General features: G+C 45.1%; 1 protein-coding gene across 2 annotated transcripts in view; it reads left to right on the forward strand.

The window, feature by feature from the left end:
* The window catches only part of TBX1 (T-box 1), a 166690-nt gene that overhangs the window by 23989 nt on the left and 117358 nt on the right, over positions 1-25343 (forward strand). For both annotated transcript variants that reach the window (XM_046901204.1, XM_025155714.3), the window contains exon 2: positions 8960-9236. The gene's annotated coding sequence lies outside the window, so the exon portion shown is untranslated. The remainder of the gene's footprint in view (positions 1-8959; positions 9237-25343) is intronic.

The following is a 25343-nucleotide window of genomic DNA, read 5'->3' on the forward strand; positions in this document are numbered from 1 at the left end:
GACAGATTCATTATTAATCATTAGTTCATTATTATTTCTTCACTCAGCCACTATGTTACATTCAGTATGTAATGCTCAGATCTTCATACAGACTTAAGCCTTCCCCCTCTTCTCGCTCCCTTCCTTCTATTTTGGAGAGACTACTAATAGAGACAATGTTTGCTTCTGGTTCACTTCTGGTTTACACGGGAGCAGCTCCATCCTGCACATTTGAAAACTTACTTCTCAAGCTGCAGTCATATTTAGAGGCTGTTTTTTACAATTTGGCTCCACTGTCCCCAAATATTGCTTTTCATACTGTCTTTCAATTGTTGGGGTCACAGATTACAGGGATTTAAGCTGCCATGTTATAAAATGTTAAAGGAATCCAGTGGGACATTTAGAACATGAATGAGTTGGAGCCAGATGGAAACAGAATACAGGAGGTGGATTTTCTCCTGAAGAGGTACTATTAATTCCTAGTAAATATCAAAATGAAGGACAGTTAGGTTGGTTTTGGAGGACAAGTAGCTTTGCATAAGAAGAATCTTCAGTCACAGGTCAACATTCAGGAGGTTTTTTTTGCTCTCTGTTGGTCTGCTTTCCTCTTCTGTTTGCTGCTTGAGAAGGGTATTTGCAAATGTATGCTCTCCTAAGATTTGCCTCCTGGACATAGAATGAATTGCATGTGATTCCCAGAGACTACCCAGCTCAAATCCCAGACAGGGCAAGCAGAGCTCCCAGGAGCGGTTGGTACACGAACAACCCTCTTGTGTGATGGGCAATGAATCCAACACCACCTCCAAATTGCACTCCACTGCCCTTTGTGCTGTGCCAGCTTGCCTGTGAGAGAATGGGACAGTCTCACCTGGATGTGAGCCCTGGAACAGTTATTCCCTGCTGGCATCACTTCTTGCTTTCTGAGCGCAGGGATCGCAACCCTACTTCCAGATGAGCAGCCCAGCAGCACTTTCCTCTCTGCCTTGACGCTCAAGCTTTCAAAACATCTGTTGGCTGTGACATCTCTTGCTACGTACATCTCACATTGTGGCTTCAATATTGCTGAGTTTTACCCCTGAATGCTTATGTTATTCTTTTATGCTCATCGGTACTGCTCTGCCCTAGTGCCTGCTTTCAGCGTACTGCCCAGCCCCAGGAATTACCAGCAGATCAAAGCACAGCAGTCACCAAACTCTGAGGCAGAAGATTTTGTCTGTTGTTACATCAAGATCTTCATTCAAAGCCTCACAGCTGAAAATCTTGATTCACCAGTCCAACCAGTTCAGCAGTGCACTTGGACAAGTGCTTAGCTTTGACACTGTCTTCAGAGGGCCTTCATTATACATCAAAACAAATTTCCAGGTCTATGCCTCAGGATGGCACAAATGACTGTACCACATGCACCAGTGCACCGAACAATTGGCTTTTCTAGATGGGAAGGAATGGGAAAACTGTGAAGCTTTTAATAACCTGTAATCAGTAGCAGAGTGGGGAAAGGAAGAACACTTGAATGATTTTTACATTAGCTTCAGGAAAAACATATGAATTGATTAGATTCTTCGTAACAGAATGATAATTCAGTTTGTTGCTGGAACTCTGATGTTTCCCAAGCAACCTCTATGGCAGCATATACAGCAGGAGTGCTGTCAGGTGTGAGCATGCACACTGTCTGGATGAGTTCAGGTATGCAGGATTTCTTATGAAAGTGTTCACCATGAAGTGAAGACTTCAAGCAGATGAGAACACTGAGGATTCTTCTGCTTTACTTGAACTGTTATAGAGTCATAGAATCATAGAATGGTTTGGGTTGGAAGGGACCTTTAAGGTCACCCATTTCCAACCCCCTGCTATAGGCAGGGACACCTCCCTCCAGCCCAGGTTGCTCACAGCCCCATCCAGCCTGGCCTTCAGTGCTTCCAGGCAGGGCACATCCACAACCTCTCTGGCAACCTGTTCCAGTGTCTCACCAGCCTCATAGTAAAGAATTTCTTCCTAATATCTAGTCCAAATCTCCCCACTTCCAGCTTAATGCCATTTCCCCTCATCTTGTTGCTACGTGCCCTTATAAAGTCCCTCCCCTAAGACAGAGATCAGAAAAACCAAACACTCAAGTGGGTATTGCTGCCCACTGTGCTTTAAGTATGGAAAACACCCCCAGCTGGAGCTTGTTTGTTTTCCTGACCAACTTTTGTTTTTTTTTCTGCTGAAAAAATTAACCAAAGCTCACAGAACTTGATAAGGGAGAAAGAGGCAGCGTTTACCTTTGTATGAGGTACAAAGATGAGGAAGCTTTTCCCCAACTACTACATTGCTTTAGATTCAGTTATTTTTCTTCCCTATTAATTTGATTCCTAGCGCATGTTGTACACATCTGCAGGACAGATTAACTACCTCCTCTTTCGCATGCAGAGTGCCTCCAACAGGCTGCAAGCCATGCAGGTGCTTTTGCTGTGCTTTAGGTATAGCTGTTGAGTGCATGATGCAGGAGCAGTCATTTCACTATAGTTCTTTGTTTCTTCCTGCAGTGAGCCCACATCAAACTGGTGATGTTTGAGGATGGTGGTAACTTCAGGGTCTTTGTTTGAAACACTGAAATTCACTTTGGGGTGCCCTTCTCCTGCTGCTGTTGGCTCGGAGATAGCTGTAGTAGATGCTAGCCAAAGAGACCTATCTAACATTGCAGGTCTTTTTACCCTGTGTTATTCCATAAGTTCCCTGTTTATTGCTAAACAGCTGCTATGGGCTTTCCCACTGAAAAATGGTCATATAGAGACCTTGCCAGAACTTGCATTTTGCCTTTGGAAGATGATGAATGTCAGGCTACCCTCTAGTGTTTTCATCCAGAATATCAGGGCATATGGGATGCAAGGGATATGTTTCTTCTTCCTCAGCATCTGCTGCGTGGCAGATACTGCTCCAAGAGCTTCACAGAAGTAAGCCTCCTTTTTTTCTTATAGTTCAGCCACTTTCCTTCAGAGAAAGAAAAGCTGCAGCCAGACATAACTCAGAGTATTTCCTCTTCTTGGTCAGCCTCACCATTCTGACCAGCCCACTGGAGTTTTATCTATTTTCCAGGGATATCTAGATCACCTGCTAGATTTGGTAATGTAAGGTGAATGTTAACGGCTTGCATGCTCACTGTGGTGTCCCGGCTATTTCTAGATCTTCCAAATACCTGATGGTCCTTTGTGTTGTATTAGCAGTTAGGAGCCCCAAAATGCCCCTGTCCTGCAGCTAAATGAACACAATACAACCTACAGGGACAGCGTGTGCTTCACCTTATGGAAATCCCCTGTTTGCTCTTTACTCTTAGAGGATACTTGGAAGTTTTGCTCAGTAATTCATTTCTAAAGCTAAAGGCAGGTTGTTTGCTTGTCTTTCCCAGAAAAGGATCTCACTTTAAACCTGTATGTTTTTCTAAATCACCTACATCCTTATTAATTTGTTGGCAGTGTGATGATTATGCGACAAGGAAGATTTCCATTTCTGCTGCAGAAGGCTTTCTGCCAAATTTTTAAAGCCTTCAGAGAATTTTTTTTGCAGGGGCTTGGTAAGAAAATGTTCTTTATTGTTTCAACATGTCTTGGGACAAATAGAAACTGGTCCTGAGGCAAGACACTATTCAGAATTAAATTAATTCTCTTAAATATGTTATTCCAAGGTACTATTGATATTGATGTGTTTTCCAGAGCATGCATGGTAATATTTCCTGCATCTCCATTTTAATTGATATTGCTTTACTCAATTGACTAAAAATGACAGTAGGCAATTTTCCCCTTGATTTTACTCCTTTCAGAGAGTAGTCTGGAGATAATATATTCTATATACTCGGTATTGATTCTGCTGATTATATTTTGTAAGCTTGGAGTCACTGTAGCCCACACGGCAGTATGTTGTTAGTTACTGAGGGCAGTGCCTTAATCCTAAGTGACAAGGCACAATGGTGCTTGATTTTACTGGTGTATGGGAAGAGGTGAGTGACTCACTGAATGCCAGGAAGTCAGTGGCAGAAGGAGATTGCAGGGCTCCCAGCTGGCTGCAAGCAGCCTGTTCCCTGTATTGCACACCCTCCTGTGAAGGTACAGAGGAGCACCTGGGGCTTAGCACCATTTGCAGTTAATCTCTGTGCTGCGTGTGTGCAGCTGGGATTCCTCAAAAGCATGAAGTGCTGAAGAACCCCAGGCTCTGCCAGTGTGAGAGAGAGAAAAACACAGCAATACTGGGGAAGAGAAAAGGGGTGTCTGGAAAAGCAAGAAGAAAGGCTGGGAAGTTTCCAGGAGGCAGCTCCAGGCTTGCTAGCATGTATTCTCCAGTGTGCCAAATAGCTCTGTAGAAGTCTATGGTTTAGGCAAGGGCTGCTAACAGATATGGCTTGTGGCTCTATTCACCTGCGATGCACAAATGTGGTACGAGGTGCTGCTTTGTAAATTGAATTACAGGACTAGGAAGGTTTGTTTGTTGTGCATTGCCAAGTCACAGCTTTTCCCTTTCTTTGCCTAGAGCAGGGAACTGTTCTGTGGGGACAACGCAAGTCATCTGCAGGGGTGCTTGCCACCATGAAGTGCTAATCCTGACCAAACTGTGGATGAAAATCTGTAGGATGAAGTGATAGGGAGGATAGGGTTAGGTGTGTGAGCTTAGTGAACTGTGCCTAGAGGGACACAGTTCTCTGGATGGGCATTTGCAGATTGATGGAGCTAGATAAGCATTGGTGAAGATGAGTAATGATGCCACACAAGGCGAAGGAAAAATGCTTCCAGAAAGATGAGCTGTAAGAAGAACACTGATAATAATGTCAGAAATACTGTATTTTCCAGCCCTGTAGGTATCTGGCAATAAAAATGTATTGATTAGCTGACATTCCTGCTAACAGATGCTAACAAAGACAGCCTGTACTAGGCTGATTTTTATACTGAATCATGGCTTGTACATTGGAAGCTACTCTCAAAGCCTCATATTCACGTGGGCCCTGTTCATGTTTCTCTATCTGCACCTCTCTTACCTGGAAGGGCACATGGAGAGGTCACGTTTCCCTCTTTTGCCACTCTGGAATTGTGGTCTGTTGTCTTCTCAGCAGACTTCTGGCTCTGCACTTCCCATTCTAGCTCTTCTCTCTTTATTGGCCTTGTGGAATATACTGTGTGTCAAAGGAGAGGCTTTTCCTCATACTTCCTCTGTTTGAACTGTTAATGCTCAGTTACACTCAGGAACAGTAAACCCCACTGACCTAATACGTGGTCACATCACATAGCAGAATGGAGAGCAAGCAGCTCAGGCAACGAAGGCCTCCACAGTCTGTGCCATCAAGGTCAGCACAGCAATTGCTGTGTGTACTGTGCCTCGGTGTAAAGTCACTGTGGGCAAGAACCACGTGTAGGCTGTCCTTGCTGTGTGCCCCACACATCCCTGTGCCTTGAGAAAAGCAGGCTGCTTCTCTGGGCACAGCTGGGGCTCTAGGGAAGAATCAGAGAGGAAAAGTGAAGATGAGTATTCTAGGAGTCAGATTCTTTGAAAATGATCCATAGAAAATGAAGAACTTGCTATTGTGAAACATTTTTCTGACCAAATTCTGAAGTCTGCAGCCAAATTCTGCAGCAGTTCTTCAAATTAAATCCCCACTGCAGTCAACTAGTCTTTATTCTATCACAGGGTGAAGAATTGGTTCACTCTGATTCATGGCAGCAGAAGTCCTTAATCCCCAGTTGCTCAGCTGATATTAATGATAATCTTTCATTTGCATTCAATAACATTTTGACTTTAATTCCTCTGAGAGATCTGTCTCCTAGATGCCTGAAATAAAAGCCCAATCCCCGTGTCACGTGGGCTCCTGGTGTTTTGTGGGCTTGATGAGAAAAGCAGCTCTTTATGGAGAGACAAATCAAAGCTGCTTTCTTGCCAGGTGTAGACGAATTGGATGGGCAGAGAAAAGTGGCTTTTTAATGCAGAGGTGTGTGTTAGCTTAAACAAACAAACAAGAGAAAGAACAACTAAATCTGGGCATGAATTATTACCTGCTTCAGATTTCAGTGTGTCACATTTTGAATTGAGCTGGAGTACTATGGCTTTCTTAAATTGCACTTGAACAAAAGTAAATACAAAGAGAAAGAAACCAGGACAGCAAAAGCCTGCAGGAAATTCCTCTACTGTAAACAAAGTCACGTTATGATTGATGTGAATGTACAGCCCCTTGTAAACATGTCTGTTTACTTGCAGGAAACCAGAAAGAACCCACATTGGGTGCTGCTGATTTTATCTAGCGTTACTTAAATGCTTTTGGCTTCCAGTAGTCACCCCAGAGAGAGCGCAGGAGTGACGGCTGCACCCTGGAAAACTCCACTGTACTTTAAAATCTGTGCCCAACACTTCAGGTGGAGAGAGCTGCATGGGAAATAGTGATCATAGCATTTTGTGGCAATCCTGAACCTTGGCGTGAAAGCTCATTAATAGTGGCTGTAGGCATTAATCCTTCGCAAAGGAGCTCTAGTTTTCAGTGTACCTCATTGAGGGAATGTTATGCCTGTAGAAATGCAGCGATAGCCCAGATCCTGCACCAGGAGGTTTCCCTAGGCTACCCCCAGCAATTCCTTGTTCTAAGACTGTCGGTGCTCCTGAGGCACACAGATTTGGTTCTGATGGAAAATGCTGTAATTGTTTGTGGGACACTTTGTTTTTATTTAAAGATTTGGTCAAGTGTGAGAGCGCAGTCAGGCGGCGCTGAAGTCTGTGGGAAATGGCCCATAGCCTTCAGTATGGCTGTAAGTCATGGTGGGCAGATATGGACTTTATAAAACAGTCCTAATGAGTTCTGTTTAGGTATAAAAATGTTTATAGACCGAGTTTAGATACGAACAAAACTGAGCTTAAAGCTGTAGCTCTGTAGGGAAAGTCCAAAGCCTGAATAGTGGCTCTCAGATGTCTACCAGGCTCAAAAGCCACAACAGCCATTCCTGGTTCCCTTCAGGGTCAGATGTGAAATTCTGGCACTGCTGAAGTGGAAGATGAGTGGAAATGAACAGTGATCTGAAAGTAAAAGGGGAATTTGAGCTAAATAAGGGGAAAATTACTCACACCACAATTAATATAGACAGATGGACACAGAAGCTGATTAGCTAGCTGTCTAGAGACTCACAGTGATTTCCCTGCTGAGGAGTCAGTCAAACTAAAATGAAGGTCTGAAATGCAAGGTGAACTTACTTTTAGTGCTGAGACACACCTGGGGCCTCTGAGCAGCAGCACTTCGGCTCTGCGGCAGCGCTGCTTCAGAGGCAGCATCCTCACGTAATTGGTCAGAGGTTCACACTGCGCTCCGACTGCCAGAGTTGCCGACGAACCATTTGCATACTTAATCATGTGCTTTTTGGTTTGTTAAGCTGTAGAGGACAGAACAGCAGAGAATTTATGCCAGACTGAGAGCAAACATTGCCTCTTGTGGGTCGTTTCATTCCTTGGAGGCCAATCCTTCAACTTTCTGACTTATTTTCCCCCTTCTTTATTTCTGATGAACAAACAGCCCAGGAGGGTGTAAATCATGATGCAGCTCCTCCCACCCCATGTAAAAGTGAGAAACGGGAGCAAAAGGGGCTACCGCATGCAGGCAAAGAGAGCGAAAAGGAGAGAGAGCAGAATGAGTTTCTCCTTAAAAAATCTGACACGGAGACTGTGAACGTGTTTATAAAACCCTAACTGAGGGTAGAGGAGGGGCTGTGTCCTTGTTTTTTTAAAGTGCAAAATCAGGGATGGTTTATTGGACTCGTGGGATTGGGCAGTGTGTGGAAGGCCACCCATCTGGAAACCAGCTGATCACTGCTGAAACTTTCTTCCCAGGCTCTGGCCCTTCTCTGAGAGGGTGCTAGGGTTTTACGAGAGGCTGACAGCAAGCCTTTTACAGACCATAACTCCTTGTCTCAACAAAACTTTCTATAAATTAGCTGGAGGAAGGACCTGAGGGGATTGTCCCAATCTGGCTTGGGGTCTCAGCTCCAAAGTCAGCAATTTTAACAGAATAATCTGAGGTTTCAAATCAGTTGTGTCTGGAAACAACCTTTATGGGAAATACATGAGTGGGAGGTAGGAGGCAGTAAAAGGGAGGCAGGGAGTGAGAAGTTATTTCTGGATGGTGAGAATGTAGACCGTATAAGTCTCTTTTCCCTAGAGACTTTCCAGGGTCTATAATCAGTCCATGGTTCCTCAGAGTTCTTACTTCCTTCAAGCCTAGGGCAGCTTCCACATAGAACTTAGGTTGCTCTCTGAGTCTGAGTGTTCAGGATCTTTTAAGCATTTAAACACTAAAGTTTGAATATGATCTTCATGGTGTCTTCATATCTTCATGATAACCTGAATCTAATACACCTTGAAACACTCCATTCCCATCTGAAAGGTGCAGCCAAAACTCTTTCTTATCCAAACAGCCTGTTTGATACCAGGCTTGTATTCCATGGTGTCTTCAAAGCAAATAGGTAGTTTTAGGATGTAAAGAGATTCTCTTGTGTTAAACATTGAACCCAGCTGAGAATTGTGTCTGGTCCTGTTGTCTCTGCATGTAGTATGGAATCAGTAGGGTGATATGACAAAAGACAAGGCAACAGAGGTTCTGCTTTTCCAAATAAATGAAAGAAAGTTGAGAATAAGCTAAAACTTTAATAAATATTAAGCATTTTGTTCAGGAATTTCAGTAAATGTTTTGATGTAGACAAGTAGATGCTCTATCAAATGCCCAAGCGGTGTTTCCAGGTAAGCAGATGTGATACTTTGTAATTCTAACTGTATGTGCATGTTTGTTTTGGAAATTTTGAAAATATCAATGAAATAGGAAAACAACAACAAAAATAGTATTGTTTTTCTTTTTAAAAAGATTATGGAGCAATTTGCTTGGATTGAAAGTAAGAGTTACCATAGCAAGTTTCTGTGATGTTCATTTGCGTTTAATAGTAAACTGGATGTGATTCAAACAAATCTCATGACCTTGGTCTTTGCTTTCCAGGGTGGCTGACTGTGTGAGCCAAGTAGTTGAGGAAGAGGAAGGAATCCACTTGGATGACTTTTCCTGGAGGGAGAAGGACTTCTCTGATCTAATTGGGAAAAAGTTACTTGCAATCATGGACAACTGCAAGAAGCACATCTAAACTGGAAGATAGGAGAGGAGCCAGCGTCTTGCCTGGATATTAATGGCAGTGTCTTGTCTGACAGAGAACAGACCACCAAAGCATGATGAGCAAGAAAGCAATTTCTCATTCCTCCATACCAGAAGACAACACCAGGTAGGCTCAAGAAGGGTTTTGATGGTGACTCAGAGGGAATATGCCATTTGGAGCTGTAGTTTGGTGAGTCTTTTCATATTGTGTATGGTTTAAAGCCTGGTTTATGGCACACTAAGGCCATAGGCTGTCATAAGGTGCTTTTGTGACATCTGGATGTGCTAATGCTCAGGTTTGGTTTGGTATGGTTTTAAGTTGTTTCATTCCCTGGTCACAACAGTAATATCTATTCTGCTCTTAGCTGGGATGAGTTTTACTTGTGGATCCAAATACTGCTGGAACAGCAATAATTAGCTATTAGCAGGTTTAAAATAAAGTCTGGCTTACATAAGAACATAGACAAAAACATAAATCAGTAGGGCAGTATCTCTATTTGGTATCCTCCTCCTATGATCTGTTGGGCATTAGTAGGTGTATGTGTACGTGCCTTTCGTGTGTGTAGGGGCACAGGGCTGTGTGCCTCTGGAGAGTAACTGAGCACAACCATTTCGAGATGCAGAAATTGCAGAAGTGTGAATGTGGAGTAAACTTTAAAAGCTACCTGCAGGAACACTTGAGGGCTTTCAAAATGTCAGAGAAAACATGCACTCAAAGCGTGCGAAATGCCTTGGCAGAAAGCTCAGCACAGAATTCCAGACAGCAAAACAAAACTTTCACCAACTTCCACCAGTAGGAGCTGTTTCTGTAGCTGCCAGTTTGCCTTGGTTCAGAAATGACCTGCTGCTGGTTGGTCTGTAATGCTGCTGTGGTTGAAAGATAGAGTGAAGGGGAACTCTTTATGATCTCAAAGTGCATTACATGTGATGCTGTATATATATACTATATACAGTATATACATATATATATATATACTGAAATATACTTCCAATTTAAAACAAAACTGATGAGTAGTGGTTCTTTTGCTGTTTGCTCATATGCTAAGGACTCAGCCTTGTCCTGCTGTGGCTAGTCCTGTAACTTTGGCCGTGGCTGGTTCAACCCCTATTTAATGCAGTGGAAAACTGCTGGTCGGAGGTGGACTGCGCTCCTCTGGTGCCCTGTAGAGATTTGTTTTGGTGATAGACCAAAGCAAAACAAAGGTAACAGCCTCAGACTGGAAATTCGCTGGGGCAGGGGCTCTGTTTGTATGCATGGCATAGTGTTGAAGACAATTGTCGACACTTCAGAAATAATGAATAATGCCTGCGTGAGGAGGAAATCTCTCCTCTCAGCTCTAGGTGTTTCTGCCGCTAAGTGCTGACAGAGAAACACAGAGCCCTGAACTCTGAGGACTTGGCAGGTGAGGAGAAGGAAAGATCGTTTAACTTCTTGTTTAAATTTAAGTTTAATCTGCTTTCGTTGGGTCTGGTTGAAATATTTGAGCTTTTAATTTAATGTTGTTGGTTTTGGGAAAACTTCTTGGGATGCATGGCATGAGAAATGTCTTAGATATCTGGCAAGGTTTTGATTTCATTTGTACTTTCATCTGTTTTCCATTACAAGCCAGACTAATTGCAGTAAAATTCTCCGTGGCAAAAGAAAATACGAGAAGTGTGAATCTGGAAGTTTTCTCACTTTTCCAGTAACTTAAAAAGAGTCAGCAAACAGGTTTTCAAATGATGTATTATGGGAGAGAGCAGAGATTGGATGCCTTCACAGCAGCAGGATTTCACTGACACTATCAGGTTTTCAAAGCTGTCAAATTTAATCTGTTCTTATACACAGAAAAGCTACTTTACACACTTGAATTGCATTTATTCCTATTTTAGAGACTTTAAGATTCTAGCACAAGTTGAAACGCCGGTGGTGTTTGCAGTGCCCGTGTAACCATCCACGGTTTGTTGTTACTCAGCTGACTGACAGGTAGGCTTGTGAAAGAAAACTGCTTTCTTAAAAAAACACACAGGAACGAAAGACATTTCCAGGGGATTTAAGCAGGGCTTACGGAAGGGGAATGAGGAGTCCCTTGGCACGGCCCTCCTGCTTGCTGTGTCCAGGAGGGTTTCCCCAGCACGCTGCTGGCTGGGCTGCTTGCCTGGGCACTGCTGTACAAGCTTGGTGCCACAGGGTGCACATTCCCTCCACCCCCCTCTCCCTACCTGCTGTGCTATAAACCTGGTTGTTGAATGATTCTGACTTTAAAACAGCGTTCCTATAACAGTGCTCTGAGAGCAGGATGAGGCAGGGAAAAGCAAGGATATCTTCGCTGCCACAAACAGCGTGCTGTGAGTGATGGCCTTGTGAATGCTGGTCTTGGATACACAACCATTGCCACCTTTACGCTACTTCAGCCAGTGTCTTAATGGGCAGCCCAGGGATTTTGAGCTGTCATGACATGAAACTGGCATTAAATGTATGCAATCCGAAAACACTGGGTTTCTATTTGGGCCTTATTTTGCTATTTGTTTGGGGATTTTTCTTTGTTTTGTTGTTGTTGTTGGAGAGATATTTGAATACATTTTTCCACTGAGGCAGATAAGAAACTGAAAGACAAATAACCTCTTAAGAACATGATAATTCTGTAGGAAAAGTCTTCTAGAACTGAGATAAGCTGTCATCGGGCAAAGGTTTGTGGTGTATGGGCATACAGAATTCTGGCTCGGGGCTTAAATGTCGCATCATTTGTATGGATAGTCAGGACAGCGATCTGGGCTGTGGTCCTGCTGCTCCCTTCAGGCACAGCAGAAGGTAAAACCCTCAGTGACAACGGTGATACAGCTGTGATATAGATCAGTTATCTCCTTTAGGAAAGCTGCGATCTGCCTGGCTTAGACTTCTCTTTTGCAAGGTCTGTCTGCATAACTTCAATGCATGGATCAGCACAACATTCAGAACCCATACCCCAAAAGGACAGAATTCTCCCTCCCTGTTTCCACTGGAAGTATTTATTCTATACCATTTTTAATGCACACAAATCTGTGTTTGGGAATGGCCATGTGGACACTGGCTTCTGTGCACTTCATGCTTATCTGCTGCTGATAGACTATTGTGCATGTGTTGACAATCATTTGTGTAGCTGTTGAGAGAAACAGGAAGGAAACTGAAACACCAAGTGAATTTCAAAGTTGTTATCACAGTGTGGAAGAGGGACAGTTGTCAAGTGAAATGTGACAGAATTGGCAGGGCTGGATCTTGTGACTTGGTACTTTTGAAACACCAGGCAAGGAGCAAACAAGCACTTCAACAGAGATGCTGAGAAGTGGGCTGTCACATTTGCTCTGACCAGGCAGGCTTGGGATCCAGGCTTCCAGTCTCACACTGATTCTGCTGTGCGTGTGCTTTATTGCATATATACAGACATGCTGCTCTTTCTGTGGTGTCTCAGTTTCTGGGGTTGCTCGAGCCTCTGATCTGCATGTTAAAAATTACTGGTCCTTCTGTAGATGAAACTTGGGCCAGAATTGTGAAGTCTGAATGCATCTGTAGGCACTTCCAAGATTTGTCATTCTGCAGTTATGAGGTTTCGGTCTGGGCCTGTCTCTGCAGCTGAACAAAAAACTCCTCACTGGAGTGAAAGCATATAAACCACAAAAAATGTCTCCAGGTTACCTGGCGAGTTGTACCAGGATGTAATGCTTCACCATTGGCTCTGAGTCTTCCATGTCTTGGACTTCAGCTCTGTTCGAAAAAGATACTGTCTCTGGTGCTAATTCCTGTATCGTCAAGGACAGAGCCTGGCCTATTGCTGGGTGGTACATCCTTCTTCCCCCAGAGAGATGGTCTTCATACAATAGAGAATAATGCTAGTATGGCCATTAACAAGATCAGCCAGATCAAGGTAAATCCTTTCTGCAGCCCATCTGTGATACCACTGTGCTGGAATGTGCAGAGGGAGCCAAGAGACAGTTATGGGAGAGTAAAACTGCAGTATTTGTTCTGGAGGTGGGCAGAAGTAAAAATACACATACAGAGTGACCATTTTACACATGTGTATTATAGATTGGAATACTTTTTAGGTACGTGATGCATTTGATTACATTGAAAGTCCTCGTGCTTCCTTTTCTGCTTTTGTTTTTGGTTGTTTGTTGTTGTTGTTTGTTTGTTTGTTTGTTTGTTTTGGTTGGATGTTGTTCTTGCTCCCAAGATGAGGGATGTAGATGGGGTGCTGTATTTTGAAGCCTTCTTCAGAGCTGATCAGGCTGATCCACTGCTTTTTCATTTCCAGCTCCCCGAGAGCTGCTTGTTACTGGTTTTGAAATCCCCCACTGACTGCAGGTCCTGCAGAGAGGAGCTCTGCTCTGCAACGTGCTCTCCCTGCTCCATTCCCTCTCTTGGGGCTCCACTTGTCTATAGAGAGGATGTGGTAAATTTTCTTCTTTCCGCCCTCCTGAGGAGAACTGCTTGTGGTTGAGACGATTTGCAACTGTGGTGTTTTGTGGTTGTGTTATTGCTTCCTCCTATAATCCTACGTGCTGTGGTGCACAGGGTATATAATGGCATCCTCAGTTTGACTCTCCTACGACTAATTTCCCCTAGGACCATGTAGACTTTTTGTATCCTTCTGGCAAGACGAGTGGTAAGGATTGACTATAGACCTTTGTGCAGGCTTGTGAAATACAGACTTTGCTTCATGACAGAGCAGGTGCATGAGAGCAGACATCTGTCAGATAAAGGTATTAAAACAGCTCGGCTATGCCAAGCAGTGGCCTGCATAGACATTTCCACATACCCTGGCTTGCAAAGACAGTCAGTCTCCACTCCTGGATTCTAACTTGCCAACAAAAATTTCCAAAGAGACCTTCTCTTTATGATAGTCATCACATTGGCCATTTTCACCACTGCAAAGACTGGTCCTCAGATGGCATCCCGAAAACCACTGCTAAGTGCAGCCTGAACAAGCCAATGTCTTCTATGCTGCGAGTCCAGTAACTTCTCTTCAGGCTGTTGCAGTGTGCCTGGCTCTAGTGCCATTAGCAGTGACTTAAAGTAGATGAACATGCACTGGTACCATTTCTGTAACCCATGTTTGTACCAGTCAGCTGCAGAAGTTAGCCTGTGTACATGGGATCTGCCACATGAAGTGAGTTGTTGTGCTTTCCCCTGCCTGCCTAGGTGGAAGGAGAACTGCAGCCAGGCTTACTGTCCTCCTGCTTCACTGCAACAGTCCCTCACTGGCAAATGCAAATACAAAGTCCACTTCTGCCTGCAGAGTTTTTTGAGCAGCCGAGAGCATGTTCCCCTTCAGCAGCCAAGCCAGAATCCTTTCTCTCCCACTGGCAAATAGAGACTTTTTTCCTCTGTGTCAAAGTGCTGCTCTGATTTACTGCAGCTCTTCCTCAAGCACATCTGGAGGTCAGAAAGCTGCAGACATTAGGCTATAATGGAAGACCTTGAGGTCATTTGTAACCAATATGAACAAACCTGGGTACTGTGCAGTGCAGGCAGGAGTAAATAAACCCATTCCCTGCCTTGCTTTATAAAACCTCACTGATGTGACACGGAGGAGGACAGAAGAAAATGGATGGTTCTCATCAGAAGAAATATAGCATCCAGTGACTTGGGAAGCGTGTGTGTTTATCTGTTATTCTTGTGGGACGCTACCTGTCAGTGCAGCTGTGCTCGCCGGGGAGTCTCTGGTGGCCACAGTGGAGAGTGAGTGCTGCATTGCTCGTGCAATTTCCTCAGCCTACCTTGCTTCATCCTTGTTATTCACTGTTTATAACAGAAACTTAAAATAACTCAAATGACAAGATTACTTTCGAGTTCAAAGATTGCTATAAAAATCCTGTACTATAGTGATGTTGGTCTGTATTGGAGGGTCTGTGGTCAATCCGTAATCAGTATGAATTTACCCAGGCTAGGTTAGTTGTCATAAAATTGCTGATGGTCTTTGCTCTGGTAGCATTTGGAAACCACCAGCTGCAGTGACTGCTGACTGAAGGAATTAAAGCTGTGCATCTCCTGCAGGCATAAGTCCTGGTGGTGATAACTGAAGGACAGAGCACCATGTACAGTGAAGCACACGCAGACAGTATGCCCTGCTCTAAGTGCAAACAAAGAGACTAATCCTAAAGGCAACGAAATTTTCTGCATTTCAGTCCAGTAAATCCCACTAAAACCCATGGCAGGGCTCTCAGAGGCTGACTCTGCACTTGGCAGCTGCACGCTGTTAGCCCTGAGCACGGCTGAGCAGCTGTGGTCTAGGCTGGCCACAGGGTTGTGCATTTAACGGGAGGTCTGAGGGCTGGCCACTGTTGCACAAGAACCAAGAGCAGAAAGGGGGAAGTACCTAATGGAGAGAAGAGTTTGAATGCGGGTGGAGCTACCATTAGCAATACTGGTTAGAGATAGCACTCTGAAAGCCTGCGCTTGGTGGTGCCGCTGTGTCCCTCTGTTCATTGTGCGATGGCATGTCCTGGTGTGCCCCATCTCTCCATGTGCTGGTTTCTACAGCCGATCTGCTGCAGCAGCCATAAAGCTGCAGTGCATGTGGGCTGCTCAAGGTAAGAAATTCAGCAGTGTGGTGCCACAGTGAGGAGGGCAACTGCTATCCTGGGTGCCTCTGCAAAGCTGTTCCTAGCAGTGCTAAAGAAGTGTCACTGACATCTAGGAGACCTGGGAAATCCCACCTTTACTGCTGTGTTGAGTGTTGGTTGAACCATACTCCAAAGAGGTTGGTTGAGACTGCAGCTGATAAAGAGGAGGGCTTCTGCAGTGATCAGAAACGTAGCATTTGGCTTGTTTAATCTGGCATAACAAATGCAAAGAGGGGACTGTGCTGTGCTCTGTCCTGGTACACTGGGGGTGAATACCAAGGAGGCAGATGATGTTTTCACACTACAGAATGACGCTGTGTGTTTTAGTTAATCTTCCTAAGGACACAGTGCTAAACAGTCCCTTCCATGGTCTGTTTTATTCCTCTCCGGTGCTTCTTTACAAACCTGGCATTACTTCTGCTCAATTATGCTTCCTTCTGCAGAACATTTACAGAACTGGGTTATGTGGGATGCCATCTCCTGTCACGGAGTCTCCAATGGGCTCTGTGTTGTGGATGTAATTGAGATAGCAGTCCAAAAATCCTGTGAAAATGTAATTGGCTCAACTGGACTTCTACATCTGAAAATGGATGTTCCAAAGATGGGAAATAGTCTTTTTGCAGCTTCCACCTGAAAACAGTGGCCATGCTTAGTACCTCCGTTGATCCAATAATACCATAACAGAACCTGTCATCACGTGGTACTCAGACCTGCTCATGTCTATTCCAGCTTCACTACTGGAAATTAGGTCTGTTTATAATGCTTTGAGTACTCCACACAATTCAAGTCCTGAGGAGAAAGACAAGCTTAACAGGATGAGTGGTGTGTGTTTGCCTGCATTTATCACCATCAGCAAAGGAAGCAATTTTCATAAATGGAGGGAAGAAGGAGCTGCTGGCTGCTGGCAATGGTGGTGGCTGTGCCACGTGTGCCCTGCAGACCGCTCTGCACTTGAGACCTGCCCTGCGGCACAGAGGTGATGACAATAGGCCTCTCAGATAAACAGAATAACTGAATAAAACGTGATGAAAGCCAGCAGCAGGTGAACTGCTATGAACAAACCCTGCATGCCCATCATGCCACCTGCAAGGCAGGCTGAGCTGTAGCTGGGCAAAGCTTATCACTTAGGTTAACACATGGTCCTTTCTCCCTCTCCTGCTCCAACACCGTCCTTCCCAACTTTCAACAACTGTTTGATTACTTCTGTGATACAGTCAGAGAGAAAAAACGATCAGCTGCTCCCCTTCCTCTTTCACAACAAAGCAGAGGAAGCAGCTCACGCAGGCTTTGCCCCACTGCCAGGTGCTGCAGGGTGGCTGGCCCTGCTCTCTTCAAGAAGGTAAATATTGGGCTAGAGATTATTCAGAGCAGCCCGCATGGGAACCCGGCACTCTAGCATGCATTTGCCTGTCTCCTGCTGAACCAGCTCTTTCCTATTGGTACATCTTCATCAGGAATTGGCTCAAGTCGCAGGTAAATGTTTGGCTCTGTTAGCTGGAAGGATGGTAAATGTACAGAGGTACTCTTAGCAATGGATGATGTACTGTTTGTCTTTTGTTTCAGCCTGCTTAAAGGCAGCTGCATTAGGAAGTGAGTAGAAAATCCAGCTGTGATACTCTGTGTGCCAAAGACCAAAGTGTCACTGGAAAGGTGCTCACTCTAGCAGTCTCTGGAGCATATTCCTCTTCTGCCACATGCTGCCACTTGCTTTCTATGGAGATATTCAAGACCCACCTGGACACCTACCTGTGCAACCTATTGTTCCTGTTGTGGGAGCCTGCTTTAGCTGGAGGGTTGGACTCAATGATCTCTTGAGGTTCCTTCCAACCCTACAGTTCTGTGATTTGTGATCTACAGCTTCTGCCAACTTCTGGAGAATTTTTAGATTCTCTATAATGATGCAGTTTTATCTAAGAACATAAATATGCCATGTGGATAACATACATAAAGGTACTACATTAGGTTGCTGCCTTTCAAAAGTTTGATTCGATTGTTTCCTTATTACTGAAATCCACCCCCTGTCCTCCATGCTTTTTCACTGACATACCTGGGTAGATTTTGTTTGGTAATTCTCCCTGTGGATCAGGCTCTCACTGTGAAGGCTTTGTGTAGCTACGTTTTTCATCAGCCCTGGTGTTTGGAATAACCCTTTGCAAACTAGGTATTTCCCTCTGCCACAGAGCTGCAGTGTTTGGGAGAGGGGGTATCCTTCACACAGGATGGGTGGGGATGGGGTGGCACTGTGGGGGGTAAGGCTTCCCTCTCAACACAAACACAAGGGATACCTCCTTGCAATTAGTAGTGTCACCGATGCCCTCTCCCCTCACTCAAGAAATGACATTCCAAGAGGTGTAATTGGCGTTTGAACTACCCCATCTCCTGGACCCAAGGGAGAGGGGCCAGGCCAGCTCTGTGGGAGGCCCTGGTGTTGAATCCATTTGGCTGGGGTGCCCAAGGGGCCTTCCATCATCACCTGCTTCCATTGCAGCAAAGGCGACTCCATTCGCTGCGCCAGGTGGTACTCAGGAATTTTGTCCAGTGTGAATTAGCCAGGGAAGAAACCCCTCCTTGTCTGTTTCTGCCTATGGTACTGGAGGGCTGACTCCATCCCCCCATTTGCTGAGGGGGCAGAAATTTGATAATGGCCATAATTATGTCTGAATGTTAAGCAAGTGCTCTGGATCATCCTTGCTGTATCCACTTGTCCGTAATTACCAGCAATGGACATGGTGGCTTCAAAGGCCACCCAGTTATCATTCATGTTTACTATAAACACACCAGCTGTTTTGGGTTATGAGGGTGGCCATTTTCCTGGAATTTGATGAGCCAGACCCTGAAATCCTCACCCGACATCAGCTGCCTCGCTCCCTTGGGAAGAAAATTCAGTAAAGGAATGCTCTGTGTCACCCAAGGAGAGAGGACAGACAGGCTGTGCCCCGTACACCTCCAGGGGCTGCCGTTTCCCCAGGCTGCCTCTGAACTCCAGGGAGGCTGGTCTGTTCTTATGAGACTGTTCCCTTTATGCTAACGCTGTCTCACCCCAGCACTGCTGCCATCTCGGGTGCCAGATGCCAATGCCAGGGACAGCACAAAAGCTGAACAACCTGCACTTATCAGCAAGGTGCTCTGCATGGTGTACAAGCAGGGTTGCTCTCACAGGGAGGGCAGAAGCTATGTGGAGTACTAACTTTGTGCAGCATGCTGCAGAACTGAGAGATGCCTGGGGCTGACGGAGTGATGGGGCTGCTGGCTACAGCTCCTGGAGCACAGTGCAACACCTCCTGCAGGAAGGGAGTGTGAGTGCAGCATGGAGGCAGTGGGTTCAAGACCCCCCAGCAGTGGTAACTGAAGAATAAGCCCAGCAGCTGTTACACTGCCTTTGAGGAGAGGATTCATTTATCCTCTCCTGGGCTCCACAGCCCTGCTCAGAGCACAGCCTATTTGTCACACTCTGCACTGGGCCAGGGTTTGGGACTCTGCCAAAGCCACCAGAGGGCAAATCCCTTCCTTATATACACGTATAGATACACAGGGCCGTGACACCCAGAGCAGAGAAGTCTTTAGCCTCCAAAATTGAGAGTGACCATGTGAAACCATGGCCCACTGGACATGGGCTACTCACTCCTGTGGGAGCTGGGTCCCTGGGGAGTGACCCGGACAGGCTCGGGCTGTGCCTATGGAAGAAGTCTGATAGATGCAGCAGCCAGGAAGAAAAAATGCAGAGGTAAATTATATGGGGACAGGAAACAGAAGCACTGAAAGATCTTTTAATTGCATTAAGAGTCAATTCATTGCATTTGTTAGTGAACACTTGCATATACTGTATAAGTCTGTGAAAGCAGGTTGAAGAACAGTTGCTGAAATTCCTGTTTCAAGAACTTGGTCACCTAACACTCAAAAATTTGAGGGTTTGGATTTGGCCAAACTCATTTTTTGGAAAGTGTTGTTATAACATGGGGAAATAGCACGAGTGTGGGGGAATGACCCAGTGCCCAAGCACCAGCTCCCAGGCCAAATGCAGGCTCCTTCTTTGGAAAGAGAGGACACAACACAGCCCTCACTGTGCGAAGCCTCTGTCTTCAGAGAATGGAAATGCTGCATTCAGACTCACCCCACAGCTTTTCTGAAGCTGTCCAGCAGAAGGGCTAACCCAGCAGCAGGGCATGTGGGATAGAGAAGTGTGGCAGGTAGATACCTGCAAGCTGACACCAGGTAACGTGGTCTGCTATTCATCTTCACTGCAAACGGATGCTTCATCTTATCTCCAGAGGAAAGAGCAAATTGGCTGGTGTTTGCAGCAGATAACACATATCAGGGTGACGTATTTATGAGGGGAGGAAAGAACAACACAGTCAGTGCCTGTTTATTTATTGTTTCATGAATGACAAAGGCTAAATAGACTAAACACTCCTTTAGTTCAGAAACAAAAGCATTGTTAGTATGTGTGGTTGAAAAATCAGCCTTCCAATTACGTTCAGACCATTGTAATATTTTGTTCCCAGCCAAGAGCTGAGATGCACGGTAGCTTCAAATGGCAGCAGTGACAGAAAAGCCTGGAGGCAGATGGCTTATTCTCCCCTACCGTCCAGGGCTGTCTGGCTGTGCACCAGAGCCAGGGACAGCAAATAGTGCCGTGTGCTGAGGGTGCTGATTCAGGGAAAGTACCCAGCAGACTAGAGAGTGATAAACAGTGCCGTGTTCTCCTATACAGATCACAGTGCAGGGAGTACAAGGAGCTGAGAGGGTTGATTTGTGCGATATTAAAAAAGTAAAAGAAATAAACGTCTAGCAACACTGTACTAAGAAATGACATTACAGTGGGAGAGAAACATCAGGGAGGAAAGGCTGCAGGGGTAGAATATAGCACAGCAGCAGAGAGGGTCGAAGGGGAATTTTAGCCTGCATAGCAGATGTTGAAGAAAGCAAGGTACCTGAGGCTGGAAACAAGAAAAGGGAGAAGTAGCTTGGCTGCCGTGTGTCAGAAGCACGCTCTGCCATGGCGGCAGGAGAGAATCGCTGCCCAAACGTTTGGGCTTTTTCATTTTCAGCTTTTGCAACAGCAAAGAGTCAGATCAGACACGTGAAATGTCACGGTTGCTCTCAGGACCCGGCCCACCTCCTTCTCTGCCATCAGCCCTCCAGCCCTGTCAAACTGCTATGGACCAGCTGGAGCAGGTGTCAGCAGAGATGTATCAGCGCTGGGTTTTGCTTGGGTTTCTCAGAGCAAGTGGCAGGATCTCTTTTATCACACTGAGCTCTCTCCTGTCAGCAAGGCAGCCGGATGAAATTTCCTTCTCTGGAGACCCCCTTTCTGTTGCTGTGTAACCAAAGGATTTTGTAGGCTCCTTTACTGTCTTAATTCTCATCAGATTTGCATCATTACTCAGACCTTGAAAAAAACCCACCAAAATGATAAAGCCAACTCTAAAACAAAAATCTCTCCACTGAGACCACACCAAGGACTTCTGACTTTGATGTGTTTTGGGATGTTTTGCTTCTGAGAATTTGGAAAGTCTACTGGACCGAGCTGTTTTGCCTGAACTGTTATAAATGCTGAACATCTGCCAGCATCACCTCAGGTATTAACTCTGCATCATTTAGTACAGAACTCATAAAGAGCAAAGGTGTTTTCTGTGTTTCAGTAGATGTGCTTAAAATGCAGGACAGTGCCCAGGGTCCAAGTTTGAGAAGCTCCAGGAAAAACCATAGAACTTCATTTCATTCCTCTATAAAAATCAGACTGCTCAGCATTTTGAACCATGTTTCAGTTTTCTTTTTGAGTGTTTCCATTTCGGAGCATTTTAGCCTGATCACCTTCGTTTGCCGCCCCTTGAGACAAGGTCAGAGGTTGTCCAAGTGTCCAAATGGTTTGAATGCCAGGTTTAAGTTCTTGCCCATGGCCTTGGTTCTGTTTCTCAGGTGATTTGTAGTTCCAGAACTCCTATGGCAGCAGCAGTCCAAATCCAAAGGAATTACAATAAAAAATTCAGCAATCAACTTTTGAGGGGGAATGGAGAAGGCCAAAAGATGCAGTGTTGGCGCTTCTGAAGCGGTGCTGCTTCCTAGGAGTGCTTTTCTAAGGTTCCCATCATCGTTAAGCAAAGTAGATGTTTTGGGATTATTTTTGTTTATAGACATAGTTATACACTTATGAAAAGTGAGCAAAAGGTCACATAAATCACAAAGCAAAGCATCCTTGGTGCCCTGTAGTAGTTAGCTAACAGAACAACTTTGTTTCAAGGCTATAAAAATAACTACAAGGGAGCAGCAGGACTGAGCTCGTGTTTCCTGCTCAGCTCTGCCATACTTTGTCCGAGATGCTATATTGCATGCTCGTGTTGCAGTCATTGCTAAAACACGCAACAAAGCATATCAGCTACTTGACAGGACATTAGGCTGGATGAAGAGAGTCTTGAAAGAAGCTCCCCTTACAAGACCGGACAGCTGGCCAGGCCTGGCACACACTGACAAATCCATGCAGTACAAGTCCAGCTGTGCGTTGCTTATTGCAGCTTGTCTTGCTGTAGCATCAACAACATGCAGTGCTCTGTCTGGGGAAGGAACCCCAGATCTATTGTATCTGTAGTGTATTCCCTGGCTGGGCACATGCAGATGGCAGTGGATTGCAATGCAGAGAGAGGAGGGCAGGCAGAAAGGCTGAGAGCTCCTGCTGACAGCTCCTCGCAGGAGGCAGGAATTGGCTTGTATTCATTTGATTTATTATCTTCCCTTCCACAAATGAAAGCTAGGAAGTACTGGCACATATTTAAGACAAAACCAGAACAAACAAACAAAAAAACTTTTACCCATTCTGGCAACAACTGTAGGGCTTCCTTTAAGACATCACTCAGTGGGGGATTCAGACTACCTGAATCTGTTATTCAGGCAAAAGAAGTGGCATTTGACACACAGAGGTGGTTATTAAGCAGTTCTGATGGTAGAAAGAAAATTACCAACCTCTATATGTAACAGAATGCAGTACCATCAAAGCTGTGAAACATCACATTAGAGAATGGCCCCACAGCCCAACTATAAAACACCCTTGTGACCAAGCACCAGTGCAGTCCTTTGGAATGCCAGGGTTGTTAACACGTGGATTTCATTTAGCATTTTACATGTAACTTAAAAAAATAATCTTAGGTTAGAGTAGAGACAATAAGGGTGGAGGAAAGAAAACAGAAAGAGAAAAAAAGCTTTTAGGAAGCATGGTATTGAGGTATGTTATTGGGCTGTGTGAGACCTGTCCAGCTGGAATCGACATCAGCAGTCACACTGACAGGTGCTATTCAAGTGATGTCTCTATTCAGATGGGATTAGACGGCTGTCTGGCTGCTGGCTGAAAAATCATTATTTTTAGTGCCGTGTCCCCCTGGTCGGTTTTTGTTCTCCTCCTGACAGCGTGCAGTTGGGATACATTGTGCTCTCCCTCCCCTTGTACCCAGGTTCTGAATAAATAGAATTCTCTCTGGTTGTTAAGCAGTTTTCTCTGGACCTTTTTTTCTTGTTTCCTAACAGAGAATGATGGATTTGGTCATTTCTAAGGATCTTACCAGCTGTTTTGAACATGAAGTCAAAAACAAGCTTGGAGATAATTTTTTTTCCACTTTGGCTGTTCCCTGGTGTGCATGACTAAAACACCCATAATGTGGCATCAGTGCAAAGACTGAGAGATCTAATTTTCAGCTGCTGGAAGCCAGCAGTGCCCAGTAAAATGTAGGGAGAGCTACACAGGTTCACACCTGATGGCAAAGCACCCACGATAGATGCTGTGCCTTGCTTAGGGCAAGGTAACATGCACGATATGGCATCCACTGTCTGATTTTTCATAAAGAGCCAACAACCAGAAAGAAAGCAGCATTTTTTTTTCTGTAAGAAGAAGGGGTCCCTGCATAGCAGCTAGGTGGTGGCACTGTGTTTTCCCTCTTCCCCCCTCTCTTGCTCCTTGCAGAGCTGGGCAAACTCCCAGCAGCACTCGGTCTATGGTTGGAGGGCATAGCTGTCATTCCATTAGGCTTGGCTAGGCCTGCGTTAAAGCGTGTCATACAAATTGAGGGGATCCAGCATATTGACAGACAGATATTTAGCATGTAATTGCACAGAAAGTGCAGCACAAAAGCTCAGGGAGGTAGGAGACTGGAGGATTTGGATTGCATGAGATCTATTTGGAGCGAAGCTTGGACTGTGTTTCCAATGCACGTTTGAGCTCCATAACAACAGGTGTGGTGGTGAGGCGCAAATATATCATCCCACAGACACTGGGGGAGTGTGTTAGTGCTCCCCCAGCCTGTTCATCCTCCTGAAAACGTTCCATGTGAGGCAGTATCTATTACCAAGCAGGCAGAGCCATCCTGTGGGCTGGTGCACAGCTCTCGTGCACAGATTCGTTTCTCGTAGGAAGCCGAGCCGCCTGCACTGGAGGCAGGAAAACTTTTGGACTGCCCCTTTGAACCATCCCTGTCTTTAGATGCTCAGGTGTGCATTAACAACCATTCACCATGGATTTTGTTAATAGTAAACTTGTGAAAAGAAACTCTTAAAACAGGCTTAGAAATCTGATTCTGAGCTTAAGGTCTGTCTGCAGTTTTGAACTTGGCCAGAAAGGTGCAGGAGTGAGGTGCAAAAGTGGTAGAAGGACTTCAATTAGCATTTAAATTAACATTTAGTAAGTTAGCACTGTAAACGAGCATTAATAACATTATCTCAGCTGACCTTAGGAGATCCCAGTTTGGTTTCCAAGTTCTGCTGCAGGCTTTGTGGGGGTGCTACATCACTTTCTTTGCCCACTGACAACACGTACCCTCTATCCTCAAGGACACAGCATTCACTAAGGCTTCTGAGACAATAACCAGGCCAGGGAAATCCTAATTGAATTTATTCATTTGCATGACGAGTTTCCTTTGCTTTAACTCCTTCAAGCAGGTGAGCAGCAGCAGTGCTCCCCAGTGGTCAGAGCCCAGGTCTGGGCCTGGAGGTGTGTGCTGGTGTTGTACACAAGGTAAAGGGAGTGTTCCTGTCACACTGCAGCTTACACAGATGATATAATATTGTAAGGAGCTGGGTGGAATGTAGCAACAAGCAGTGTGATTGATCATTGATGATAAGCTCTTGTCATGTTCACTTGATTTAGACTGTTTTAAGTGTATCATTTACTGATGTACCATTTGCTGGCTCTGTGAGAGACAGCAGAGTCCACAAACAAGATTTTTTTTGTAAAAAATGGTGTTGTTTGGTACGTCCATTTTTGAATGCCCAAATTGATCTGATTTCTTTATGTAGCAAGATAGGCAAAATAGGAAGAAGTATGTGAGGATCTGCATCCAGAGACTTCTTCCTTGCTGAAGCACAGCTCTTCTGAAAACTGCAGAAGAACTGCAGTGAGCATTGGCATGGGCGTGTGTTGGGAACAGGGAAGGCATAAATAGCAGTGGGCTGCAGCGTGGTCCCAGCTCACACCAGGTGAGTTTGCAGCAGATCTGATGACTGGGATGGCAGGGCTCAGTTTGTCCCCATTTATCTCAGGTCCGAAGGAGGCCTGGAAGATTTCTGTGGTGCTTGCAGACCATCAGGGAGAAAAAATGCCAAGCAAATGTAAAATGCACATTACTGATCAGGGGCTGTTTCTCTGCTCTTTGCAGCCACACCTTCTGTACACTTC

Source organism: Gallus gallus, chromosome 15 (assembly GCF_016699485.2).
Source record: "Gallus gallus isolate bGalGal1 chromosome 15, bGalGal1.mat.broiler.GRCg7b, whole genome shotgun sequence".
Taxonomy (NCBI): Eukaryota; Metazoa; Chordata; class Aves; order Galliformes; family Phasianidae; genus Gallus; species Gallus gallus.